This window comes from Cibotium barometz, chromosome 41, assembly GCF_041138505.1.
Source record: "Cibotium barometz isolate CiBa-2024 chromosome 41, ASM4113850v1, whole genome shotgun sequence".
In the NCBI taxonomy this organism is placed as follows: Eukaryota; Viridiplantae; Streptophyta; class Polypodiopsida; order Cyatheales; family Cibotiaceae; genus Cibotium; species Cibotium barometz.
The window spans coordinates 23,897,578-23,925,292 of record NC_141086.1 but is presented as its reverse complement, the minus strand read 5'-3'; positions in this window follow the sequence as shown (position 1 = coordinate 23,925,292).

The window sequence follows — 27,715 nt, the reverse complement described above, 5'->3', positions numbered from 1 at the left end:
CTCCCGAACGTCAAGGATTTTCTCAGGTTGGAGTACCATCTGGCCTTGAGTCGTCGGAGAGATCAATTGTTCATCATCAACCACGTAACTCGGGTTGGGTACATATTTCTTAAGAAAACTGGCATGGAATACATCATGTACCTTGATATGGGGAGGCAGAAGAAGTTTGTAGGCTAGATCACCCACTTTCTTTATGACAGCATATGGCCCACAATACCTAGGAGAGAGCTTCTTGTACTTCCCTAAGGATAAGGAACTTCTTTTTGGTCGTACTCGAATGAAGACCATATCTGATTCTTCAAACTCTCTCTCTGACCTCTTTCTATCTACATACTATTTTTGCCTGTCTTGGGCTACCTTTATATCTTTATGGATTGATTGCATCTGTTGGTCCATATCATCAAGCATTTGTGTGAGAGCCCTGTTCCCACCACGCAACAGATTCGGGGTACTAGCAGCGGAAATAACACTTCTCGCGCGGGACAGGGGTCCCACATTCGGGGCCTCGCCCACGGATATCCGGATAAGAGACTAATCCGTCGGTTGTTCCAAAACCGAACCCGGAAAAACTTCCTTTACCGGAAGGCACGGGCGATTCCACCAGGATAACTTTTTACTCTAATGTAGTCAAGATCATTTCTGATCGAGCTGATCCAATTGCATCTATAAGATACTTGGTCAGATCAAGGAAGAAACTTGCACTTGGATCATTGGGATCAACGCTTTTTTCCCCATTCAAGAGGCACAGCCGTTGATTCCTATCCATAGAACAATTTCTGTCCGGGATTTACTTTATCTATCGTAATAACAGAATTTTTGAGTCTCGATTTACGGATCCATCAGTCCAGCCTAACCCCATCCGATCCCATGGGTTAGCCAACCGCCCAACCACTGTAGTGATGGGATCCAATTTGAAATTTGGTTAGGTTTTTGTCCCGGGTACCAAGGAAAAGAGTTCCAAGGCCCCCTAGCCGGAAGTTCATGCAAATATAAAACTAGCCACACCACTTACACACCCAATATGAAATTGCCTTTTCTTAGCATCAGCTAACTTTAAAACAATCCTTTAATGAAACCATAGTACCACTGATCACAATCTTCCAATTTATCCGGTTGATTCATAATTTCCCATCATTCCTTCATCAGAGTATCTATGGCATCATTGGCAACTAGAACGCTCACCACCTGTCCACACAGGGGCCGTTTCCTAGTTCCTAACCCATAATACCCGGCAATATAATCACTTATCAAGATGGACTCTCGTTGAAGATCAGCAAGATCAACCAACAGATCCATATAAAGAGCCATGGACTCATCCGTTGAGGACCAGCAAGGTCAGTCAACCATATCCATGCCCGGTTTCAGAAAACAACTCTTACTCCTTGTTCCAATATCTTCCACGACGCACGTGTAGGTATCTTCGGCGACCCAGAGCCCGAGCACCGTATGGTCAGCACCCTCTAGGATCCTTCGCAGGTGACCTAGCGCTTCACTCATAGGCCGCTTCCTTGGTCCCTCATCCACCGTACCGGAAGCTCACCATTTAAATCGAACCGAGGCTGGTCAAGACCTCAGTCGACCTTGCTACGCGAGACGTCCTCCATTGACTCTCCGTCAGCAGTTGCAACTTTAACAGTTAGGTCTTCATGACCTTAATCCACAAGACGGTCAAAATGCTTCCCCAGCATTCATGACATAAAACAGTCATTTACAAACAGTCACAAAATACAGTTTCTAAATCGAACTCTTGTCTTTCCATATTATCCACTCTCGGACCACATTACTTATTCCACATTCCATTCAGTGTGTACTCGCCGTTCTCATCCATTCACTCATATAGACTACATTATCTCACATACATCTTCATATTCATTATTCTACATACATATCCATGTTCGTACGTCCACATCATACATCCAATTTCACATTCATACATACGCATCTACATGCATACATCCACATCTACATTCATACATCCATACCTCCATTTCCACATCCACACATCCACATTCATATTCATACATCCACATTCACATGCATACATCCATTTTCGCATCCTCATTCATACATCCACATTCACATACGTACATCCACATCCGTATCTACATCCATACATTCACATCCACCTCTTCATTCACAATCACATCCATACATCCACATCTACATACATACATCCACATCTACATACATACATCCATACATCCACATCTACATACATACGTCCATTTTCACATCCTCATTCATACATACACATCCACATACATACATACACATCCGTATCTACATCCATACATCCACATCCACATCAACATTCACATTCATACATATACATCTACATGTATACATCCACATCACATTCATACAACCATATTACATTCATTCTCGTCCTAACACATCCCATATACATCTTAACACATCCTAACTCATCTTAACACATTCTATCACATCTCATACACATCTTATCACATCTTTTTACATCTCATACACCTCTTATCACATCCTATCACTTTCCATACGCATCTTATCAAATCTTATCACATCTCATACACCTCTTATCACATCTTATCACTTTCCATACGCATCTTATCAATTCTTATCACATCTCATACACCTCTTATCACATCCTATCACTTTCCATACGCATCTTATCAATTCTTATCACATCTCATACACCTCTTATCACATCCTATCACTTTCCATACGCATCTTATCAATTCTTATCACATCTCATACACCTCTTATCACATCTTATCACATTTCATATCTTTTTTTTTTAAAAGAGAATTCTTATATTTGATATAAGATTTCTCTACACATTTATTTATACATAAATTCCATTTAAGAATACTAACACTTTCGAAATTAAAATCAATCTTTTATGCATCTTCTTATGCATAAATTCAATTTGGTAGGAAATTACACTTTTAGAATAAAAGAATTTCTCTTATGCATCTAAGTTAAGCATAAAATCCATTTATGAGAAAAATCACACTTTTAGTATAAAAAGAATATCTTTTATGCATACCTATATGCATGAAATCCAATATGATAAAGGTAACACTCTTACAATAAAATAATCAACTTTTATGCATACCTCTATGCATGAAATTCAATTATGATAAAAGTCACACTTTTATAATAAAATAATCAACTTTTATGCATACCTCTATGCATGAAATCCAATATGATAAAAGTAACACTTTTGATATAAAAAATTTTCTTTTATGCATACTTCTATGCATGAAAATTAAATATGATAAAAGTAACACTTTTGATATAAAAAATTTTCTTTTATGCATACTTCTATGCATGAAAATTAAAAATGATAAAAGTAATACTTTTGATATAAAAAATTTTCCTTTATGCATACTTCTATGCATGAAAATTAAAAATGATAAAAATAACACTTTTGATATAAAAATTTATCCATTATGCATACTTCTATGCATGAAATAAAAATGGTAAAAATAACACTTTTGATATAAAAATTTATCCATTATGCATACTTCTATGCATGAAATAAAAATGGTAAAAATAACACTTTTGATATAAAAATTTATCCATTATGCATACTTCTATGCATGAAATAAAAATGGTAAAAATAACACTTTTGATATAAAAACTTATCCTTTATGCATAATATTAAAATTTAATTTCTCCATGATTGTAATGAAATTCTTTCAATTAATCTAGGATGATAATTCCTAGAATATGGTAGGAAGTCCTCTTTTTATGCTTTGAATGAGATTATTTTATGCATAATTTTTATAAAAATTTTGCCATAGCTCCGCTACTATGACTGATAAATCTCAATTTTTCTAAGGGATAATGCTTATCATTAAGGAAATAATTAAAATGATCTCTAATTGAATTATTAATCCATAATGGATTGAATCATCAATATACATAAACTAAAAGCATAGAAAAAAGCCATTAATTTGGCCTCAAGCATAGCTTAATCTTGGGTTAAGGAAAAGCTTTATGAAAAGCTTGATTTGGATTGAGAACGGGTCATGAGTATGACCATTTCTTGAGTGAGAGAGAGAGTTTACATAAGAATCATTAGAATTTAAACATAAATGAAAATTAACTTCAATAGCATTTATTAAATTATGTAACTCTTCACTACTATTCAAACTTCAATAGCATTTAAAAAAAACCATACCAATTAAACTTCTCAAGCTTGAGAGGGGTTGAGAAGAGAGAAACATTGAGAAATTATAGAAAGATCAATATTCACTAATTACCTTACAACTTGCTTGATTCTTTGTTCACGGTAGAGGCCCCCAACCAATCAATTGGTTAAGTATGTTGATGGAGCCACTAATGGGGATTGAAGAAAGAGGGAAGCTCCAAAAACTAGTGAATTATTAAATGAATTCACAGTTCTTGGCTTAGGTGGAGTAGAGTAACGATGCATAAACACTATATATTTTTCAACAAGGGGGAGGCTTCTATTTATAGGAAAAATTGAGCTCCTAACCAAACAAACTGATTCTAGAATTTTCTAAATCAGTTTGGTCAATATTTGACCATTTTTAGGTCAGTTAAGCTAACTTTTTGGAACTAGACTTAAATGAGGAGAGAGGAGAGATGAAATATCTCAATTTTTATGAGTTTATAACTCATTCAAGCATGTGAAATATGCACCTCCTTTAAAGAACTCCCTTTCCTTACATATGTGTCATAATGGAATCATTTTAATATTGCTCATAGTTTTTTTACTAATAAACCTTGTACATTTTCAACTCTTCATCTTATGTGAAATATGCACCTCCTTTAAAGAACTCCCCTTCCTTACATATGTGTCATAATGGAATCATTTTAATATTGCTCATAGTTCTTTTACTAATAAACCTTGTACATTTTCAACTCTTCATCTTATGTGAGCATTTACTCATTTTTGGATACCCAAAATATCTCATATTTTTAATATTGCTCATAGTTTTTTACTAATAAACCTTGTACATTTTCAACTCTTCATCTTATGTGAGCATTTACTCATTTTTGGGTATCTTCTTTTACAAATTGGATTTATCTCCTCCCTACACTTGGATTGATGCTATTGGCCCATAGGAACCTTAATTGGACCATAATCCAAAAATTTCTGAAAATCTAGACCCTTAGGCTAAGGTCCTTTATACCCATTTTCAATTAATTCCAATTGCACATTGGAAAATTCTTTTTGAATTTCTGTTTCAGGGGAATTTATCTTAATTATAAGAGATATTTTTCTATCCAAAAATATTCAAAATCTGAATATTCTCTCTCTAGAATATTTTCTCTCTCTAGGTTAAAACAGTTAGAAACAAGTCTTTTATATTTCTGAAGAGGGATTGATTACAGGGGAAGATGCTGGACATTTTGAGAGGCTGGGGAGGAATCTTACATTCTCTCCCACTTAAAAAAACGCGAGATGCCCTCATCTCGCAAACTGGGGTAATTTCGCAAGATGCACAAGTATGAGACTGAGAGAAATTTTTTTAAATTAAGATTAACCACCAATTAAAAAAATCTCAAGAGAGCAAGATTCAAGATAAGAACAAGATTTAAACTTTATTCATTCTCGGAACTTATACAGTAAAGATAGAAGAACTCTTTACACTTCCATAAGCCCGTCCATCATATGATCACAAAAGCAGTACTCACAAGCTGCACAAGTATAGGGTAACTCATCTATGGGAATGATTCTGCTGGTTATTGCCGCACCTATCTCAGTGGTATGAGGTGATCTAACAAAAGGACCTCTGAGAGGCAAGCCAAAAACGGGGTAAAGGCATATCTTCTCATGAGGAAGAAAACACGCCAGTAAGAAGACCCGCTCAGAAAACCCAGGATGCCTTGATCTCATGACGCAGTAGTATCGGGGACCCAAACCCAAAGCTTCAATAACCATGGCCAAGCGGACATTGTTACGGAAGTGCTGCTGACCCCAGGGTGTTACCCTAGTTATGTCTTGATAGGTCCGCCATTTTGTCTGCGCTACAGAAGTTCCCAAGTGAGGGAAAAGTGAGCGCTCATACTGCTCTATAAAATCTTTCTTCACAGACTCCCTTGCGTCTTGAAGGTGAGAAATCATCATGGATAAAACTAATTCTTGTTGCCAAGCCATGAAGGAGATTAAGAAAGAAAGAAGATCGATGGAAGTAAGATTACTGTGAATGACAAGTAAAAGTTACGACTTATATAAAGGAAGGAGCTAGCGTAACTTAGAAGCCAATGGTAACTTGCCACTGAAGTTTTACCGTCTTTCCATGATTTGGGTTTGGCACATTTTTCTATAGAAGGCATTCAGAACTTTGAGATGAGGAGATAAAAGAAGTTCGTAAGCTAAATCACCTACTTTCTTTGGTCCTCAATATCTGGGAGATAACTTCTTATACTTCCCAAGAGATAAAGAACTTCTTTTGGGCCGTACTCGAGACCAAAACCTTGATATCCAAAACATCGATTCTCACTTCTGAACTTGTTGTTCTGAATCCTTAAAACAGGTGGGACTCTTGAGAAGTATTCAGGAAAAAGGTTCTTCCTTTTTTAAACAGAATCTTTCTTTTATTTTAGAGAGAGAATAATTATAAGATCAGAAAGGGAGATTCTTACTCCTGTATACCTCTAAGGCTGGGGAAGGAATCTTACATTCTACCCCACTTAAAAGGTGCAAGATGTCCTCATCTCGCAAGTAGAGGACAACTCTTTTGCTTAAGATCCAATTTATTCTAGGGTTCCTTATATTCCGGTTAACCCAACAGAATATGGGGATAAATATCCCTTATATAGAACTCATCATTAAATAACAATTCATTTAGATCATATCATTCATATTTTTAACACGATAATGGTCCATTAGACCGAAAAATTTTCTTCTGAACATTCCTCCACAGGAATTTTAGTCAAGCAAGTTCTCAATTTGTCATCCCTTAACTTGATCCACCAAGTCAAGTATTAATAGTAGCAATCTGACAGCACAATCCACTAATCTCATAGTGATTTGCTGAAATCATTATCATCATTCCAGTTATGAATATCATCACAGGGACTCATCCCATTCATCCTCATTGAAGCTTATTACATTTCAACCAAATTTCAGGGATCATCATTTTTCAATCAGAATCCAAATCAATTCATCAATTCTCAAACAGAATTAAAAATCATATCAACCACATTCGAAATCATCCTCTGGATAGCATTAACGCTTATAATTTCAAGTCTTAGATTTACTCGTATATACTGTCGGTAAAGAGCTGCAGTTATACCCTCGGTATATACGGATAGTCCTGATACTCGAAACTATAAGGTAAATACCATCATGTCTAGGTCTCAAGCAAGTCAGGGTTCCATACAATTGCGGTACTTCCAATTGAAGACCCAATTACTAATTTACGAATTTCAATTTGAATTAACAATTTGTATGAATTATATCAAACAATTACAACCTTTTTTGTGCGTCTTGATAAACTTTTGACATAATTTGCTCCTCAGTTGATCTTATTGGAGATCTATGACTTAAGTCTGATAAATAGATTTTTCTTTATCCGATCGTCCGTAAAAAAAACATTTGTATATTTATATACAAGTTGCAATAATTACATAGAGTGGCTCGGCTCCAAAATTCAAAATCTCTGCGAGAGACGCATAAGACGACGGTACTGGGCCATAGTCATGCCCTGTTACATAAGTTCTCTAACTGCGAAGGGAGTTATTATTTTCTCCTTAGGGATAAATCGACTAAGGAGTCTATAAATTCGACATGAAAGTCTAAAATTTCGAGGTGTCGAATGATATAGAATGACACCACGTACCATTTTCAGCTTTAACAGGATCATAGTCAATGAGAGATTCTGCCACAGCATTGTACGGCGGTTGCAATGGGCGTGGATATATTGCCCTGCAAACCACTTATGTTGTATTCTCTCCGCTGGGGTAGGAAAATATAAATCCGCGAAATGGCGTGCGAGTCTTGCTCGGCTTGTTTGAGTTGAAGCGGAAGAGATGAGATGCTCGAAGGCAAATGCAATCATATCTTGAGACTGGGTGAGGTCGGAAATACCAGATAAATGTGGAACTTCCATCTATAAAAATAATTTCTTTGATTAAAATTTCTCCATTAAAGAAGCTTACGGAATGAAAATACATTATGAAAATGCTGTTTCTGAATTCTTATTACCAATTTCAGATAAGAATTTAATTATCTTTATTAGCTTTCAAAACCGCTCTGATACCAACTGTGAGAGCCCTGTTCCCACCACGCAACAGATTCGGGGTACTAGCAGCGGAAATAACACTTCTCGCGCGGGACAGGGGTCCCACATTCGGGGCCTCGCCCACGGATATCCGGATAAGAGACTAATCCGTCGGTTGTTCCAAAACCGAACCCGGAAAAACTTCCTTTACCAGAAGGCACGGGCGATTCCACCAGGATAACTTTTTACTCTAATGTAGTCAAGATCATTTCTGATCGAGCTGATCCAATTGCATCTATAAGATACTTGGTCAGATCAAGGAAGAAACTTGCACTTGGATCATTGGGATCAACGCTTTTTTCCCCATTCAAGAGGCACAGCCGCCGTTGATTCCTATCCATAGAACAATTTCTGTCCGGGATTTACTTTATCTATCGTAATAACAGAATTTTTGAGTCTCGATTTACGGATCCATCAGTCCAGCCTAACCCCATCCGATCCCATGGGTTAGCCAACCGCCCAACCACTGTAGTGATGGGATCCAATTTGAAATTGGTTAGGTTTTTGTCCCGGGTACCAAGGAAAAGAGTTCCAAGGCCCCCTAGCCGGAAGTTCATGCAAACATAAAACTAGCCACACCACTTACACACCCAATATGAAATTGCCTTTTCTTAGCATCAGCTAACTTTAAAACAATCCTTTAATGAAACCATAGTACCACTGATCACAATCTTCCAATTTATCCGGTTGATTCATAATTTCCCATCATTCCTTCATCAGAGTATCTATGGCATCATTGGCAACTAGAACGCTCACCACCTGTCCACACAGGGGCCGTTTCCTAGTTCCTAACCCATAATACCCGGCAATATAATCACTTATCAAGATGGACTCTCGTTGAAGATCAGCAAGATCAACCAACAGATCCATATAAAGAGCCATGGACTCATCCGTTGAGGACCAGCAAGGTCAGTCAACCATATCCATGCCCGGTTTCAGAAAACAACTCTTACTCCTTGTTCCAATATCTTCCACGACGCACGTGTAGGTATCTTCGGCGACCCAGAGCCCGAGCACCGTATGGTCAGCACCCTCTAGGATCCTTCGCAGGTGACCTAGCGCTTCACTCATAGGCCGCTTCCTTGGTCCCTCATCCACCGTACCGGAAGCTCACCATTTAAATCGAACCGAGGCTGGTCAAGACCTCAGTCGACCTTGCTATGCGAGACGTCCTCCATTGACTCTCCGTCAGCAGTTGCAACTTTAACAGTTAGGTCTTCATGACCTTAATCCACAAGACGGTCAAAATGCTTCCCCAGCATTCATGACATAAAACAGTCATTTACAAACAGTCACAAAATACAGTTTCTAAATCGAACTCTTGTCTTTCCATATTATCCACTCTCGGACCACATTACTTATTCCACATTCCATTCAGTGTGTACTCGCCGTTCTCATCCATTCACTCATATAGACTACATTATCTCACATACATCTTCATATTCATTATTCTATATACATATCCATGTTCGTACGTCCACATCATACATCCAATTTCACATTCATACATACGCATCTACATGCATACATCCACATCTACATTCATACATCCATACCTCCATTTCCACATCCACACATCCACATTCATATTCATACATCCACATTCACATGCATACATCCATTTTCGCATCCTCATTCATACATCCACATTCACATACGTACATCCACATCCGTATCTACATCCATACATTCACATCCACCTCTTCATTCACAATCACATCCATACATCCACATCTACATACATACATCCACATCTACATCCATACATCCACATCTATATACATACGTCCATTTTCACATCCTCATTCATACATACACATCCACATACATACATACACATCCGTATCTATATCCATACATCCACATCCACATCAACATTCACATTCATACATATACATCTACATGTATACATCCACATCACATTCATACAACCATATTACATTCATTCTCGTCCTAACACATCCCATATACATCTTAACACATCCTAACTCATCTTAACACATTCTATCACATCTCATACACATCTTATCACATCTTTTTACATCTCATACACCTCTTATCACATCCTATCACTTTCCATACGCATCTTATCAAATCTTATCACATCTCATACACCTCTTATCACATCTTATCACTTTCCATACGCATCTTATCAATTCTTATCACATCTCATACACCTCTTATCACATCCTATCACTTTCCATACGCATCTTATCAATTCTTATCACATCTCATACACCTCTTATCACATCCTATCACTTTCCATACGCATCTTATCAATTCTTATCACATCTCATACACCTCTTATCACATCTTATCACATTTCATATCTTTTTTTTTTTAAAAAGAGAATTCTTATATTTGATATAAGATTTCTCTACACATTTATTTATACATAAATTCCATTTAAGAATACTAACACTTTCGAAATTAAAATCAATCTTTTATGCATCTTCTTATGCATAAATTCAATTTGGTAGGAAATTACACTTTTAGAATAAAAGAATTTCTCTTATGCATCTAAGTTAAGCATAAAATCCATTTATGAGAAAAATCACACTTTTAGTATAAAAAGAATATCTTTTATGCATACCTATATGCATGAAATCCAATATGATAAAGGTAACACTCTTACAATAAAATAATCAACTTTTATGCATACCTCTATGCATGAAATTCAATTATGATAAAAGTCACACTTTTATAATAAAATAATCAACTTTTATGCATACCTCTATGCATGAAATCCAATATGATAAAAGTAACACTTTTGATATAAAAAATTTTCTTTTATGCATACTTCTATGCATGAAAATTAAAAATGATAAAAGTAACACTTTTGATATAAAAAATTTTCTTTTATGCATACTTCTATGCATGAAAATTAAAAATGATAAAAGTAATACTTTTGATATAAAAAATTTTCCTTTATGCATACTTCTATGCATGAAAATTAAAAATGATAAAAATAACACTTTTGATATAAAAATTTATCCATTATGCATACTTCTATGCATGAAATAAAAATGGTAAAAATAACACTTTTGATATAAAAATTTATCCATTATGCATACTTCTATGCATGAAATAAAAATGGTAAAAATAACACTTTTGATATAAAAATTTATCCATTATGCATACTTCTATGCATGAAATAAAAATGGTAAAAATAACACTTTTGATATAAAAATTTATCCATTATGCATACTTCTATGCATGAAATAAAAATGGTAAAAATAACACTTTTGATATAAAAATTTATCCATTATGCATACTTCTATGCATGAAATAAAAATGGTAAAAATAACACTTTTGATATAAAAATTTATCCATTATGCATACTTCTATGCATGAAATAAAAATGGTAAAAATAACACTTTTGATATAAAAATTTATCCATTATGCATACTTCTATGCATGAAATAAAAATGGTAAAAATAACACTTTTGATATAAAAATTTATCCATTATGCATACTTCTATGCATGAAATAAAAATGGTAAAAATAACACTTTTGATATAAAAATTTATCCATTATGCATACTTCTATGCATGAAATAAAAATGGTAAAAATAACACTTTTGATATAAAAACTTATCCTTTATGCATAATATTAAAATTTAATTTCTCCATGATTGTAATGAAATTATTTCAATTAATCTAGGATGATAATTCCTAGAATATGGTAGGAAGTCCTCTTTTTATGCTTTGAATGAGATTATTTTATGCATAATTTTTATAAAAATTTTGCCATAGCTCCGCTACTATGACTGATAAATCTCAATTTTTCTAAGGGATAATGCTTATCATTAAGGAAATAATTAAAATGATCTCTAATTGAATTATTAATCCATAATGGATTGAATCATCAATATACATAAACTAAAAGCATAGAAAAAAGCCATTAATTTGGCCTCAAGCATAGCTTAATCTTGGGTTAAGGAAAAGCTTTATGAAAAGCTTGATTTGGATTGAGAACGGGTCATGAGTATGACCATTTCTTGAGTGAGAGAGAGAATTTACATAAGAATCATTAGAATTTAAACATAAATGAAAATTAACTTCAATAGCATTTATTAAATTATGTAACTCTTCACTACTATTCAAACTTCAATAGCATTTAAAAAAAACCATACCAATTAAACTTCTCAAGCTTGAGAGGGGTTGAGAAGAGAGAAACATTGAGAAATTATAGAAAGATCAATATTCACTAATTACCTTACAACTTGCTTGATTCTTTGTTCACGGTAGAGGCCCCCAACCAATCAATTGGTTAAGTATGTTGATGGAGCCACTAATGGGGATTGAAGAAAGAGGGAAGCTCCAAAAACTAGTGAATTATTAAATGAATTCACAGTTCTTGGCTTAGGTGGAGTAGAGTAACGATGCATAAACACTATATATTTTTCAACAAGGGGGAGGCTTCTATTTATAGGAAAAATTGAGCTCCTAACCAAACAAACTGATTCTAGAATTTTCTAAATCAGTTTGGTCAATATTTGACCATTTTTAGGTCAGTTAAGCTAACTTTTTGGAACTAGACTTAAATGAGGAGAGAGGAGAGATGAAATATCTCAATTTTTATGAGTTTATAACTCATTCAAGCATGTGAAATATGCACCTCCTTTAAAGAACTCCCTTTCCTTACATATGTGTCATAATGGAATCATTTTAATATTGCTCATAGTTTTTTTACTAATAAACCTTGTACATTTTCAACTCTTCATCTTATGTGAAATATGCACCTCCTTTAAAGAACTCCCCTTCCTTACATATGTGTCATAATGGAATCATTTTAATATTGCTCATAGTTTTTTACTAATAAACCTTGTACATTTTCAACTCTTCATCTTATGTGAAATATGCACCTCCTTTAAAGAACTCCCCTTCCTTACATATGTGTCATAATGGAATCATTTTAATATTGCTCATAGTTTTTTTACTAATAAACCTTGTACATTTTCAACTCTTCATCTTATGTGAAATATGCACCTCCTTTAAAGAACTCCCCTTCCTTACATATGTGTCATAATGGAATCATTTTAATATTGCTCATAGTTCTTTTACTAATAAACCTTGTACATTTTCAACTCTTCATCTTATGTGAGCATTTACTCATTTTTGGATACCCAAAATATCTCATATTTTTAATATTGCTCATAGTTTTTTACTAATAAACCTTGTACATTTTCAACTCTTCATCTTATGTGAGCATTTACTCATTTTTGGGTATCTTCTTTTACAAATTGGATTTATCTCCTACCTACACTTGGATCGATGCTATTGGCCCATAGGAACCTTAATTGGACCATAATCCAAAAATTTCTGAAAATCTAGACCCTTAGGCTAAGGTCCTTTATACCCATTTTCAATTAATTCCAATTGCACATTGGAAAATTCTTTTTGAATTTCTGTTTCAGGGGAATTTATCTTAATTATAAGAGATATTTTTCTATCCAAAAATATTCAAAATCTGAATATTCTCTCTCTAGAATATTTTCTCTCTCTAGGTTAAAACAGTTAGAAACAAGTCTTTTATATTTCTGAAGAGGGATTGATTACAGGGGAAGATGCTGGACATTTTGAGAGGCTGGGGAGGAATCTTACAATTTGTCTGGACATTTCAACTCTGATCAATGGGTCAGACCAAGTCAACGGTGTAAGGCAATCTTGTCCATACAAAGCTTTGAAAGGACTCATCCCAATGCTTCGATGATAAGAAGCATTGTAAGCAAATTCGACCAGATGCAAATGGCTTAACCACTTTTTGGGTTCCCTGCCACCATAGCATGATCGAAGGATATCTTCAATTACCTGGTTCACTCTTTTATTTTGGCCATCTGTTTCGAGGTGATAGCTGTGCTGAGATCCAAGAAAGTTCCTACTGCTTCGAAGAATGCAGTTTAGAATCTTGATGTGAATTTGGGATCTCTGTCACTTATTATCCTCCTGGGTAAACCATGCAATATGAAGATCTCCTTAAGGAAAACTCTGGCAACATCCACTGTAGAGTATGTTTCTTTTACTGGAATCAGATAGGCAACTTTGGTTAGCCTATCAACTACCACAAAAAAGGAGTTGTAACTTGATTGCACTGAAGGTAATCCAGTGACAAAGTCCATACTGATACATTCCCACTTCATCTGTGGAATGACTAGAGGCTGCAATTTCCTTGGCATCTTGACTCTCTCTGCCTTGACTCTCTGACATAATAAGCATTTCCGCACATGATCAAGTACATCCTTTTTGAGTCCTAGCCAGAAGAACCTTTTCTTCACAGACATATAGGTGTCCAACTATCAGGCTATCATGGGCTTCTCTCAGAATTCTTCTCTTTATTCCCTCATCATTGGGAATACATAGTCGATTATTATAATACATGCATCCTTCATCCAATTTGTATCCAAGAACTCGACTCATTTCCTGAGGAGTCTTGCTTTCCTGCATCAGAAGGGTAGCAATAGGGGAGGGCAAAGAATTTGTCTTGCATGATTTTCTCCTTTGCTTCATTGATCACAATGGATTTGACATCACTGTGATTGCAAGCAAGGAGGCTTTTCTGCTGAGCGCATCTGCAAATCACATTTTCTTTCCCCGGTCGATACTTAATTTCAAAATCAAATTCCTGCAAGGTCTGCATCCATCTCCTTTGACGCATGTTGATATCCCTTTGGGTGAAGATCCACTTCAGACTTTGATGATCTGTCATCAAGGTGAACCTTTGTCCCAAAAGATAATGTCTCCATAACTTCAGAACATACACTACTGAGAGTAACTCCAAGTCATGGATGACATAATTTCTCTCATGTGTTCTGAGTTTTTTGGATTCATAGGCTACTGCATGACCTTCTTGCATCAGAGCACTGCCTAAGGCAAACCCACTGGCACATCAGTAACTACCTCAAAGGGTTTGGTAAAATCTGGCAATTTAAGGATAGGGTTGGTTACTAAGGTTGTCTTCAGTTTATCAAAGGCACTCTGACACATTGCAGTCCACTGAAAAAGTGTACTCTTCTTGAGAAGGTTAGTTAAAGGGGATGCTATCTGAGCATACCTAGGTATAAAGATTCTATACCATCCGGTTAACCCTAGGAATCCTCTGACTTCCTTTACTGTCTTGGGTTCTAGCCTGATCTTCATGATCTGCAGCATTCTTTGAGTATATTAAGATATCCTCAAAGAAGACAAGAACAAAATCATCCAAGTATTCTCTGAGAATATCCTGCATAAGACGATTAAACATCGCTGGGCATTAGTCAATCCAAACAACATGACTGTGAACTCATAATGCCCATAGTGAGTATTAAATGCTGTCTTTGGGATGTCCTGCTCTTTGATTCTCATCTGGTAGTACCCGGATTTGAGATCTATCTTTGTGAACATTTGGGTCCCACTTAATCGATCTAGAAGTTCATCAATCTTAGGAATAGGATACTTATTTTTAATTGTTAATTGATTCAGTCCTCTAAAGTCAATACAGAGTCTTAACGTTCCATCTTTCTTCTTTTGAAAGAGAACGGACGCACCCTAAGGTGAGACATTGGGTCTGACGAATCCCTGTTCTAACAGTTGTCTTAACTGCTCCTTAAGTTCTATGGCTTCAGGGACTGGCATTTTGTATGTACGCTGAGCCACTGGCTGGGGGTTAATTCAATCTCATGATCTACTTCATGAGACGGAGGCATCTCAGTGAGCTCTTTAGGAAACACATCTGCATACTCACTTAACCATTCTGGTTCTTTAGCCTTGCATCTTATGTCTACTGGATTCATTTTAATGACATACACAGCTTGCCTCTTTCTGAGCCCTTTTAATAATTTAGAAGCCTTGACTAACTTGCAGCACTAGGGATCCGAAAATTCCAATTCCTTGAACTTTATTCCCGTGAAGGTCTAGGAAAGAGATGGTTCCTTTGTGACAATGAATGTCAGCATGATTCTTTTGGAGCCAATCCATTCCAAGGATTCCATCATAGATTCCCAAAGGTAGGACTCTGAAGAACTGGCACTCTGTTACGTTCCCATCTAGGTTAAACTGAATAAGGTCAGTTTCAAGGTGTGTGAAAAGAATCTTTCCACTGGCCAATTCCACTCTTACATAGGTTTCCTTGATTTTTGATTTAGGACTAATTTACACAGACATCCTGGGGAAATAAAAGAATGAGTATTGCCTAAATCAATCAAAAGCTTGAATTGCTTACCCTGGTACTCTACTGGAGTCTGGAGGACTGAGAATTGATGGTTATTTTCCTGATGCTCTATTGCTGCTGCATAGATTTGTCCTTTCTCTTCCTCCACTTGTTTAGCAATAGTGATAGCTTTGGCTGCTGCAGTTTGAAGCGGAACTCTCTCTCTTTGATTGTTCCAATTCTGGGAGGGAGTTCGGAGACTCCTTTGCATGGAGGTAGTAGGCTGAGCTGGCACTCTTCTGGGGTTACCCTGATTCTGGCGGGGGACCCTGATTGGAATGATACGAAGGAGTCTGTCTTTGAATTCTGGGACCCTGGATTCCTTGGCGGCCCACAGAAGGAGATGGGCAATCCTTGAGCTGGTGTTCGAATCCCTGACATCCGAAGCATTTGTTCTCGCTTTCGAACCTCTTCCCTTTGCATTCTTGAGAGAGATGGAGTTCCTGAGAATGTACTTCGAGGGAAAGGTCTTCCTTCATTTCTAAAGCTTCCCGTCTCCACATTTTGGTTAGGACCTTGGTGTCTCTTTGGAGGCAGAAGGTTGGAAGAACTTCCCGGTGTCTGAAATCTTTTGAAGGATGAGGGAGCTGGCTTTGGCGCGGGACTTTTCACGATGAAGGCTTTGGCAAAGTCCTTCACCATTCTGACAGCTTCTGCCATGGATACTGGCTTGGCATTTTTGACCAGTGTGTCTAAGGGTTCGTTCATTCCCCGAATGAACCTGGCCATGAGTTGCTCTTCATCTAGAGGTGGTGAATATTTGAGTAGAGGAGTGAATGCCTGGTGATATTCTTCGATGGTTTTGCTCCCCTATTTTAGTTCTAAAAATTCGTTCGTTTTGGTTTCTAAAAATTCAGGGGACAAAATCTCTTCCTCAAATAGGTTTTAAGATCATCCAGGACTGAGTATTTCTATCCAGATGGTTGGTGTCACAATGGTTCCTCCATGCCACCCTAGCTATTTCCACAATTTTCAGCCTGGCAAGAGCCATTTTGCTTCGCTCATTGTAGCCTGTGACGTCAAAATATTCTTCCATAGCTTCCACCCATTTCTCCATAGCCTTGCCCAAGTACTCCCCTTCTCCTTTGAAGGGTCTTGGCTGAGTTCTGTGAAGAGCCTTACGGACGTCGGGGTCAAGCTCTTCATCTTTAGAGAGAGGGTCTGGTTGATGAGCGGCCACGGTTTTCTCATCTCATGATTCTGCCAAAAATGATATATTATTAAGTTTTTATTTTGATATCATCCACGAGATCCTAAGAATTAAGAGGTTTGAAAAATAATTTCTTAAACAAGATAAATGATCTTATTGGAGATCTATGACATATGTCCAGTAACAGATTTTTCTTTATTAGTTCGTCCATAAACAATCACTTACACAACAACAGGGATTTTTTCTCGAGAAAACATTTCTTTATTTATATAAAAGTGTACATAGAGCAGCTCGGCTCCAAAAGTCAAAATCTCCTTGTTGGGAGACGCATAAGACGACGGTACTGGTGGGCCTTTTCATATTATGAATGAAAATGATTTATGTGTTAATTTTTCAAAAATTTTACCATAGCTCCGCGGCTATTACTGATATTTTTTAATAATTTTGAAAACATAAAGTTTTAGTAATACAATATGATAGAATAACTATTGTTTGGATCAATATCCAATTATGGACTTGATTCCTAAGTTTTTCATAAATTAAATAGCATAAAAGCATTAAAAAGCCACTTCTTTAGCCTCTAATTTGACAAGCATAGAAATTACTTTTAGATTTGAGAATTGCTTCATGAGAAGCATCATTCTCTTCATCTTATGTGGGCATTTACTCATTTTTGGGTATTTTCTTTTATTCATTGGATTTATCTCATCCCAACACTTGGATTAATCTTATTGGTCCTCCATATAGGAACCTTAATTGGACCATAATCTAAAATTTTCAGAAAATCTTGACCTTTAGGCTAAGGTCTTCTAAATAATTTTTAATTAATTCCAATTGCACCTTGGAAAATTTATTTTGATTTTCTGTTTTAGGGAAACATATTTTTGATATTTGTAGAATTTATATATCCAAAAATATCTCAATATTGATTTACCACTCTCTAGAAATTTTTATCTCACTAGGCAAAACAAGGAAAAATAATATTTTCTTGTATTCAGAAACATGGAATGATTACAGGGTAAAGAAGTAAAGGCTTAATCTTTATTCAGGAGGCTAAGGAGGAATCTTACAATATCCCTTCTCAAAAGTTTGGATCACGGTCAAAAACCAATTTCAAAGGTGTGCCAAAATGGAAACATGTATGAGAGAAGATGAATCTGGAAACTAAAATTTATGTTACTCTTGAAACACTTGCTGCTTCAACCTATCTGGTGATATCATTCCCACTGCAACCAAAATGTAAACCTTTCCATTTTGAGTCCTAGGCAAAGGTCTAATAGCATTAATACCCCATTTCTTAAATATTCCATAATCCACAATACGTTGTCTCAGTCCATACATCAATCTCTTATCACCAACTAATTGACAAGCATGACAAGTTGTACACCAAATGAACCACATTGACATCATGTAAACTAGGCCAAGTATATTTAGATTGTCAGATCTTTTTAACAGTCAAGTCATGTGCAAAGTGTCCAACGCATACCTCTCATTATGACAACATTGAAGAATGTGTGGAATATATGCATCCTTTGGAACCCTCCTTATTACGACCATATCTTTCCCTTTGTGATAGAGAAGATCACCCATAAGTGAATATGAAAGTCCTTTCTTAAAAAGCCTTCATTTTTGTAGTGCTGTTAGACCAATAGGTAGTTCCCCAATTTGTAGCCATTGCAAAAGTTCCTTCAAAGTTTCTTCTCCTTGAAATTTTGTATCCTTTAAAAGTGCATTGCTTACCATAGCTGCCACTTGTTCCTCAGCTAGTTGATCTACTTCTTGGTTTTTTTCTCTATGCACATGTAACAACTTCACCTCCTTAAATTGCTAAAACAAAGCCAAAATCCTTTGCACATGTGCTTTCAATTTATCATTTTTACATGCCCAAATACCTAGAACTTGCTAACGACTAACAATGCATCCCCTTTCATGATCAATTTATCCACTCCTTCCTATTTGCATCTCACCAATCCTTCCTCAAGAATTGCATACTCGGATTGTTGGTTTTTAGATCTTCTAAAATTATCTTCTCTTTGAACACAATTTGACCGGCAAATCATATAAGACTACTCCACCACTAGCTTTCCTTGTTTATCTTTGATATGATCCATCAAAGAACATTGATACAAAAGCATTCTCCAAAGGCTTAAAAGGCTGTATTCCTTTAAGTGGTTCTTCAATCCTTAGCCGCTTCTCATAGACTTTGTGAGTCTATATATTTGCAAGTGAGGCCCTGTTACTATCTTCCACTTTAAAGGTTTAGACAAACTCTTATAATTCTAATATCCACTCAGCAATTCTATGAGATCCTTCATATGTTGAACAGCAAGTAGAAAAAGCTTCTCCATAGTAATCACAATAAAAGGTTTGCTAAGCAAATGTGCACGAAATTTTCTCACTACAAACATCAAAGCCAAAACAAGGTGTTCTATGAGATCTTGTCATATGTTAAACAACAATTGGAAAAAGTTTCTCCATAGTAATCATAATAAAAGGTTTGCTAAGAAAATGTGCATGAACTTTTCTCATTGCAAACATCAAAGCCAAAACAAATTGCTCTATGTCAGATTAACTCTTTTCTCCAATAGTCATCACCTTCCCTACAAAATAAATGGGTCATAAAAAAGAAGTCCTTGAGTCTTTCTATAATAGAATGGTACAAATATCATCTTTCCCAATGTGTGGATTCACAAAGAATCGTTGGTCCCAATCAAGTGGCAATAAAGTAGGAAGAGTGCTTAATACCTTCTTCAGCTCACTAAAATATGCATCACACTCCTCATTCCAAACAAAAGTTGTTTGGTTGGCTAAAGACTATAAAGGGTGCAACAGAGCTGAGAAAGCAAATGAATAAACTTGGCCATATACGTGACTTTCTAAATAAAAGAAATGAGTTCCTTGAGACTGGAAGGGGAAGGTAAATCTAAAAGTACTTTAATTCTAGCTGGGTTCATTGAACACAATCTATCCAATCATTGTAGTCCTTCTTCCACCTTCAAGAAATGTGAAATGAAAGGACTATAGATACAAACTTCTATTTATAGGAAAAAGTGAGTCTCTAACCAAGCAAACTGATTCTAGAAATTTTTAGATCAGTTTGGTCAATTTTTGACCATTTTTTGGTCAATTCAGCTTACTTTTTGGATCTAGTTTTGAAATAGGAGAGAGGAGAGATGAAATATCTCATTTTATTGATTAAAAATTGGGGGTAATGATGAGAAAAAAGGCACCTAATTCATGAGGGGAGATCCCCACTCTGAGGTGTCAAAATTCACTTTTTTAATTATTTTCTTTAGTCCTTAGTCCACTCTTCATCTTATGTGAGCATTTACTCGTTTTTGGGGGGTTTTTCTTTTATTCTTCAATTTATCTCTTCCCTACATTTGGATTAATCTTATTGGTCGATAAGAACCTTAATCCAAAATTTTTAGAAAATTTAGACCCTTAGACTAAGGTCTTTTGTGCACATTATAATTTATTTCTAATGCACCTTAGGAATTTCTTTTTAAACTTCTGTTTCGAGGGAATTTATTTTAATAAGAAGGGATATTTTTCCATCCAAAGATATCTAAAAATTGAATTATCTCTCTCTAGAATATTTTCTCTCTCTAGGCCAAAATAGGTAGAAACAAGATCTTTTATTATTCTGGAAAAGGGATTGATTACAGGGGAAGAAACTAGACATCTTGAGGGGCCCGGGAGGAATCTTACGCTCTTACCACTTCATCAGCCCCAATCAAGTCTTTTACATTTGCATACCAACTTTACACAAGCGAGTAACCAATGAACTTACATTTTTTAACCTTTGAATCCACCTTACTGTGTAGCTCATCAGGAACGTGTACATATGCAATGCATCCAAACACTTGCAAGTGTGATAAATCTAGTTTTTTACTATGAGTATAATTCTCCTCTGGATTTACAACGTGCACTGATATGGGGATCCTATTCATAATGTAAATTGTAGTCTTGACTACTTCATCCTCCCAAGAATGGTTAGGCATGCTCTTCTTAGCCCCATCAATGCATGAGTAACCTTTGTAATGTGCCTATTCTTTCTCTCAGCAACACCATTTTACTATGGTTTACATCCAAATGCAGCCATTTCTTCATCCATGGCTTTTTCCCAATGTACATGTCCAAGAGAATCCTCAAAAAATGTGGGTTCAACCTCCTGCACAACCTTTGCCATGTATGCAGAATTGTTAAAACCCTAAGATCTCTCTAGATAATTGTTATGCATAAACATGCATAAATCCAAAAAAATGGTTTGGTATGTTGTTAGAGTCACCAAGGAAGATTGAAGAGAGAGAGAAGCTCCAATCTCTTCAATTTGTAGAGGATTTTTAGAGGATAATAAAAAATATCATTATTTTAGTATAATACTGGCATAGTATAGTTCTCATATTTTTTTACAAAGGACTAAGGATCTATTTATAGTTGAGGGAGGCCTCTAACCAAGTCCAACTAGTTTCTAGAATTTTCTAGGTTCAGTTTGGCTGAATGTGGTCAAGATTTGGACCTAGTTTGGCTCCCTTTTGATTTGGAACTTTGATCTAGGAGAGAGGAGAGATAAAAATATCACAATATTTTTGAGTTTAAAACTCCACCACACATGTGAAATAGGCGCCTCCTTGAAGATCCCTCCTTCTCCTTACTACCAAGGTGTCAAAATTGAATCATTATACCCAAAATATCTCAATTTTTAGTAATATTCATAGTTTTTTACTAATAAATCTTGTCCTTAGTCAACTCTTCATCTTATGTGAGCATTTACTCATTTTTGGGGGATTTTTCTTTTATAAATTGGATTTATCTCCTTCCCACACTTGGATTGATCCTATTGGCCCATAGGAACCTTAATTGGAGCATAATTCAAAAATTTCTAAAAATCTGGACCCTTAGGCTAAGGTCCTTTTTACCTATTTTCAATTAATTCCAATTGCACATTGGAAAGTTCTTTTTGAATTTCTGTTTCAAGGGAAACCATTTTAGACATTAGGAGGATTTTTATATCCAAAAATATCTCAATTTTGGATTACCTCTCTCTAGACATTTTCTCTCTCTACGTCAAAACAGGGTAAAACAGAATCTTTCTTTTATTTCAAAGAGGGGAATAATTACAAGATCAGAAGGGGAGGTTCTTACACCTGTACACCTCAAAAGCTGTAGGGAAGAATCTTACAAATAGATCCAAGGGATTCAACAATATCAAGCTTGATCTTTAAGACATTAATAGATCGAAGGGATTAAATATTACCCTTGATATTTAAGACATACTCATTGATGAACATGTTCTTCTTCTCCACTATATGCAACTCCTATTTTGCTATAACTTCCTTGCCTTTGTGTTTGTTTGGAACATCTTCACCAGGTTTTACCATGCAACTGCTAGAGTGTTGGCATCTTGTATATACCCTATCATAGTGATTGTCACACTAATGGATTGAAATCTAATACATGAATCTTCTTGCACCTTGGTTCCAATATTTGGATGCCGTTATCTCTACTACAGTAGCATTCTATTCAGGCAATTCCAGAGGCTCCTCATTGTCTCCTTCAACATAGTCCCAAAATCCTTTTCCCAGCATCAAGAAATTGGTCATTTTGAACTTCCATTCATTGAAGTTATTCTTGCCAAGCTTTTCATTAACAATCTGGTTGATGTTGTTAGACATCTTTTGCTAAAAACAACCAAAAATCCACAAATAGACAATTTGTGTATGCAACCCACATCACAACAATATCTGTTATAGCTTCTATAGGGCGGTACTTCAGCACAATCTATATGTCACAACACATGACCAAAGTATACGTACAGACACCCAAAATCAGTAATACACATGCAATCATTGTCTCGATACCCATAATACACTACTGCACTATAATAATTAGAGTTTGTGGAAACAATTCTAAACTGAAACTTCTCATAAGTTCTTGGAACTTCCTAGAAGTGCCCTCGAAAGACCTTGTAGTGGTTGAACAGAGGCTAAAACATACCTACAACGTGATTTTGGCTACAAAATACAATAGAAATTATTACGCATCTTATAGGCACATCCACGCATGTGAAGACAGCTCCTCATGTGTAGCTCTCAAAGCTACCCATGAGGTGTCGTTCCTAAATAAGAAAATTATTGCGCATCTTATAGGCTACAAAATACAATAGAAATTACTGCGCATCTTATAGGGACATCCACGCATGTGAAGACAGCTCCTCATGTGTAGCTCTCAAAGCTACCTTTGGGTAGCTCTCAAAGCTACCCAGGGGGTGTCGTTCCTAAATAAGAAGGGCAAGAGATGATGATGCTCTTACCCATGTATCGTTTCCTTTACCTTTATACCTTCCTTTGCTTGCCTCTCAGGTCTTTAGCCTTAACCTAGCTCTGATATCATGAAAAGATTGGGAGAGGAGAGAGATCTTAAGCTCTTGCAAGCACACACACACACACACACACACACACACACTCACACACACTCACACTACAATGGATAAGACAAACACAAAGATGGAAGATTGAAATCTTCTTCTTTTTCTTGCTCTCAAAATAAGGCTACAAAAGATAAGTGAAAACCCAACATATGTACTATGTACAAGTGGTCCATAATGCAAACACGCTAAGTAGCTAAGCTAGGAAGATAAGTATGCCATAACTTGGTTGGAATTACTAGGTGTAGTCCAACTATAGAATCACTGACAAATCTTTGTCATTTCACCTACCAAACATGCCAGTGGTGTAAATGTAGAATGGTCACCCAAGCACATTCATGAGTGTAGAATGGTCACCCAAGCACATTCATGAGTGTTAGCTCGTGTGTTAAGCTTGATATTTCAACAAAGAGGAAGTTGAGAATGCAATGGGTCTCCTTAAGAAGAAGTTTGATATGAAGGACTTATGTGAGCTAAGATACTTTCTTGGCATTGAGGTCATCAGGATGCCTGAGGGCAAAAAGGATTTAGGTGAGCTGAGATACTTTCTTGGCATTAAGGTCGTCAGGATGTCTGATGACATATGGCTATCATAGATACAGTATGCATTGGACATGTTGTCCAAATATGGTATGACTACTAGCCATAAGTCCATTTCTATACCACTGGATTAGAATGGTAAGCTAAGTGCAAACACAAGTGAGATTTTAGAGAATGCCACTATGTATAGGAAGATAGTGGGTAGCTTAATTTACATGACAATCACTAGTCTAGACATGAACTATAGGTGAGATTTTGGAGAATGCTACTATATACAGAAAGCTAGTGGGCAGCTTGATCAACATGACAATCACTAGGCTAGATATGAATGCCACTATGTATAGGAAGATAGGGGTAGTTTGATCTATATATGATGACCCACCAGGCCAAACATGAACTACACAGTTAGGTTGGAGAGCTAGTTTATGTAATTTTATTAGAAGCCGCATTTGGATAGTTTGAGGCACATAATACACTACGTGAGATCCACAGTTCATTCATGGCCTCTTCTATGAGGCTAGTATACAGTTGCAAGTGTATAAATACACTGATCTAGATTGGATTGATAGCATCTTGGACAGAAGATCTACTAACGGGCTTATGTTTTTCTTTGGGAGTGGTACTGTTACATGGAGCAGCAAGAAGAAGATACGATAGTTGCCTTCTTGAGTATAGAGTAGAGTATAGGGGTGCTAATACTTGGAGATTTGGGAATACTCTCATCTTTTGCAAAAACCTTAGTATAGCATATGGTTTGAAGGAACCTCGTGTTTAATTCATGGACCAAACATATATAGGTCCATTATCACTTCATCAAAGAGAAGGTCTTGGCATGAGATATTGATCTCGTGTACATCAGCACACAGAGGAGCAGGTAGCTAACATTTTCACCAAGACCTTGGGAGCAGAGAAACTTCACAGATTCTACACTATGATTGGAGTCTTGGAGATGTAATTGAGCTTGAGGAGGAGTGTTGAGATGTCAAGCTCAATAGGAGTTATGACACTGATGATGTGCTTAGGTGACCATTCCACCTTTACATCACTGGCACGTTTGGTAGCGATGTCAAGCTTAATACGAGTTGACACTCATGACATGACTAGGTGACCATTCCACCTTTACACCACTAGTGTATTAGTAGTTTATATGATAGATCTTTTCCACGATTCTATAACTAGACTAAACCTACCTAGTCCAACCAAGTTATGGCATACTTATCTTTGCCAATGATTCTACAACTGGACTACACCTACCCTACTAGTCAAACCTAGTTACGGCATACTTATCTCACTAGCTCACATTATGAACCGCTTATGCATAGTACTCTAGTACTTATGTTGGTTTTCACTTATCTTTTATAGACCACTTTTGAGAGGAACAAGGAGAATAGGATTTCACTTATCTTTTGTAGACCTCTTTTGAGAGCAACAAGGAGAAAAAGATTTCGGCCTTCCATCTCTGTGTGACTTATCCATTATTGTAAGTGTGTGTGTGTGCTTACAAGATCTCAAGCTCTCTCTCCTCCCTCAATCTTTTTAACCAGTCCTGTCATAGTAAAAACACTTTGTCTTAGATTTCTTCTTCTTTTTAGAAGTATTGGGGTTATTAGAGTCCTTCTCCTTTCCTTTCTTTGCATTTGTAAAGAATGCCATATTGCTACCATCTCTGGCTTTGAAATGCATCTCCTCCTCTACCAGTCCTGTCATAGTAAAAACACTTTGTCTTAGATTTCTTCTTCTTTTTAGAAGTATTAGGGTTATTAGAGTCCTTCTCCTTTCCTTTCTTTGCATTTGTAAAGAATGCCATATTGCTACCATCTCTGGATTTGAAATGCATCTCCTCCTCTACCAGTCCTGTCATAGAAAAAACACTTTGTCTTAGATTTCTTCTTCTTTTTAGAAGTATTGGGGTTATTAGAGTCCTTCTCCTTTCCTTTCTTTGCATTTGTAAAGAATTCCATATTGCTACCAACATTTTGCCAAACTTCTCAAAAGTGAGAGGTGTGTTGCTCTCTCTCCTCCCTCAATCTTTTCAACCAGTCTTGTCATAGTAAAAACACTTTGTCTTAGATTTCTTCTTCTTTTTAGAAGTATTGGGGTTATTAGAGTCCTTCTCCTTTCCTTTCTTTGCATTTGTAAAGAATGCCATATTGCTACCATCTCTAGCTTTGAAATGCATCTCCTCCTCTACCAACATTGTGCCAAACTTCTCAAAAGTGAGAGGTGTGTTGTGCACCTACGTATTCAATGAGGGCACCAAACTATCATGCTTTGGGGACAACACTCAAATGCATATGCATGCCAATTCTTCACAAGTATTAGTGATCCCCTCTCTCCACCATATGATCTTGTAGATTCTTTATCCATGTCATAAATTGCTCTACTACTTCTCCATCAAAATCCCTTTCTAAATTGCAAGCTAATTCTCAAGGTTTTAAATCCTTGTTTGATTCATCCTCTCATACTGGTTCTTTAGAACTTATTTGATTCTTAAGCTTTTGAATCCTTGTTTGATTCGTCCTCTCACACTGGTCCTTTAGAACTTATCATGCTTTAGAAATTATAGTACTATACTGAATCAGGGTCATCATCACCGAATCAGTGATATTGGTGCTGATGGCATATATTATATTTTCATTCCTTTGCCTCCATGCCAAATCAAGAATAGGATTTAGTGATATGGTCTGTAGTGAATCTACTATTGGATCTACTACTGGATCTAGAGTAGGACTTGGCTTTGCATCAACCCGTACTGTGGTTCTGCAACTCATATGAATCAAGAATGGACCTGATATCTTGAACTTTCAAAGTATAATTTGTCTCATCCAACTTCCATCACCAAAAATGTGGAGGGCAAGCATGAGTTATTGTGTTATTTGTAGGTTGGGCCATCTCTCTAAATTTACCTTCAAATAACAAACTACCAAAAATAAGATTTATAGAAAGCCTATGCTCTGATACTATGTAAGAATACACAATAGAAAAAGATGTGGATCAATTTACCCATTCAGTAGCTCTTACAAGCCCTAATAATCTCTACCAACTCCAAGAGTTTGTGCACCTAATCTAAACACCATCACGCATCTTCCTATAGGAGCTATTGATCGGGATTTTTTTCCTCTTTTTTTGGACCTTGCGGGAGAAGACGAATGTGCCTTGGGAATAGTA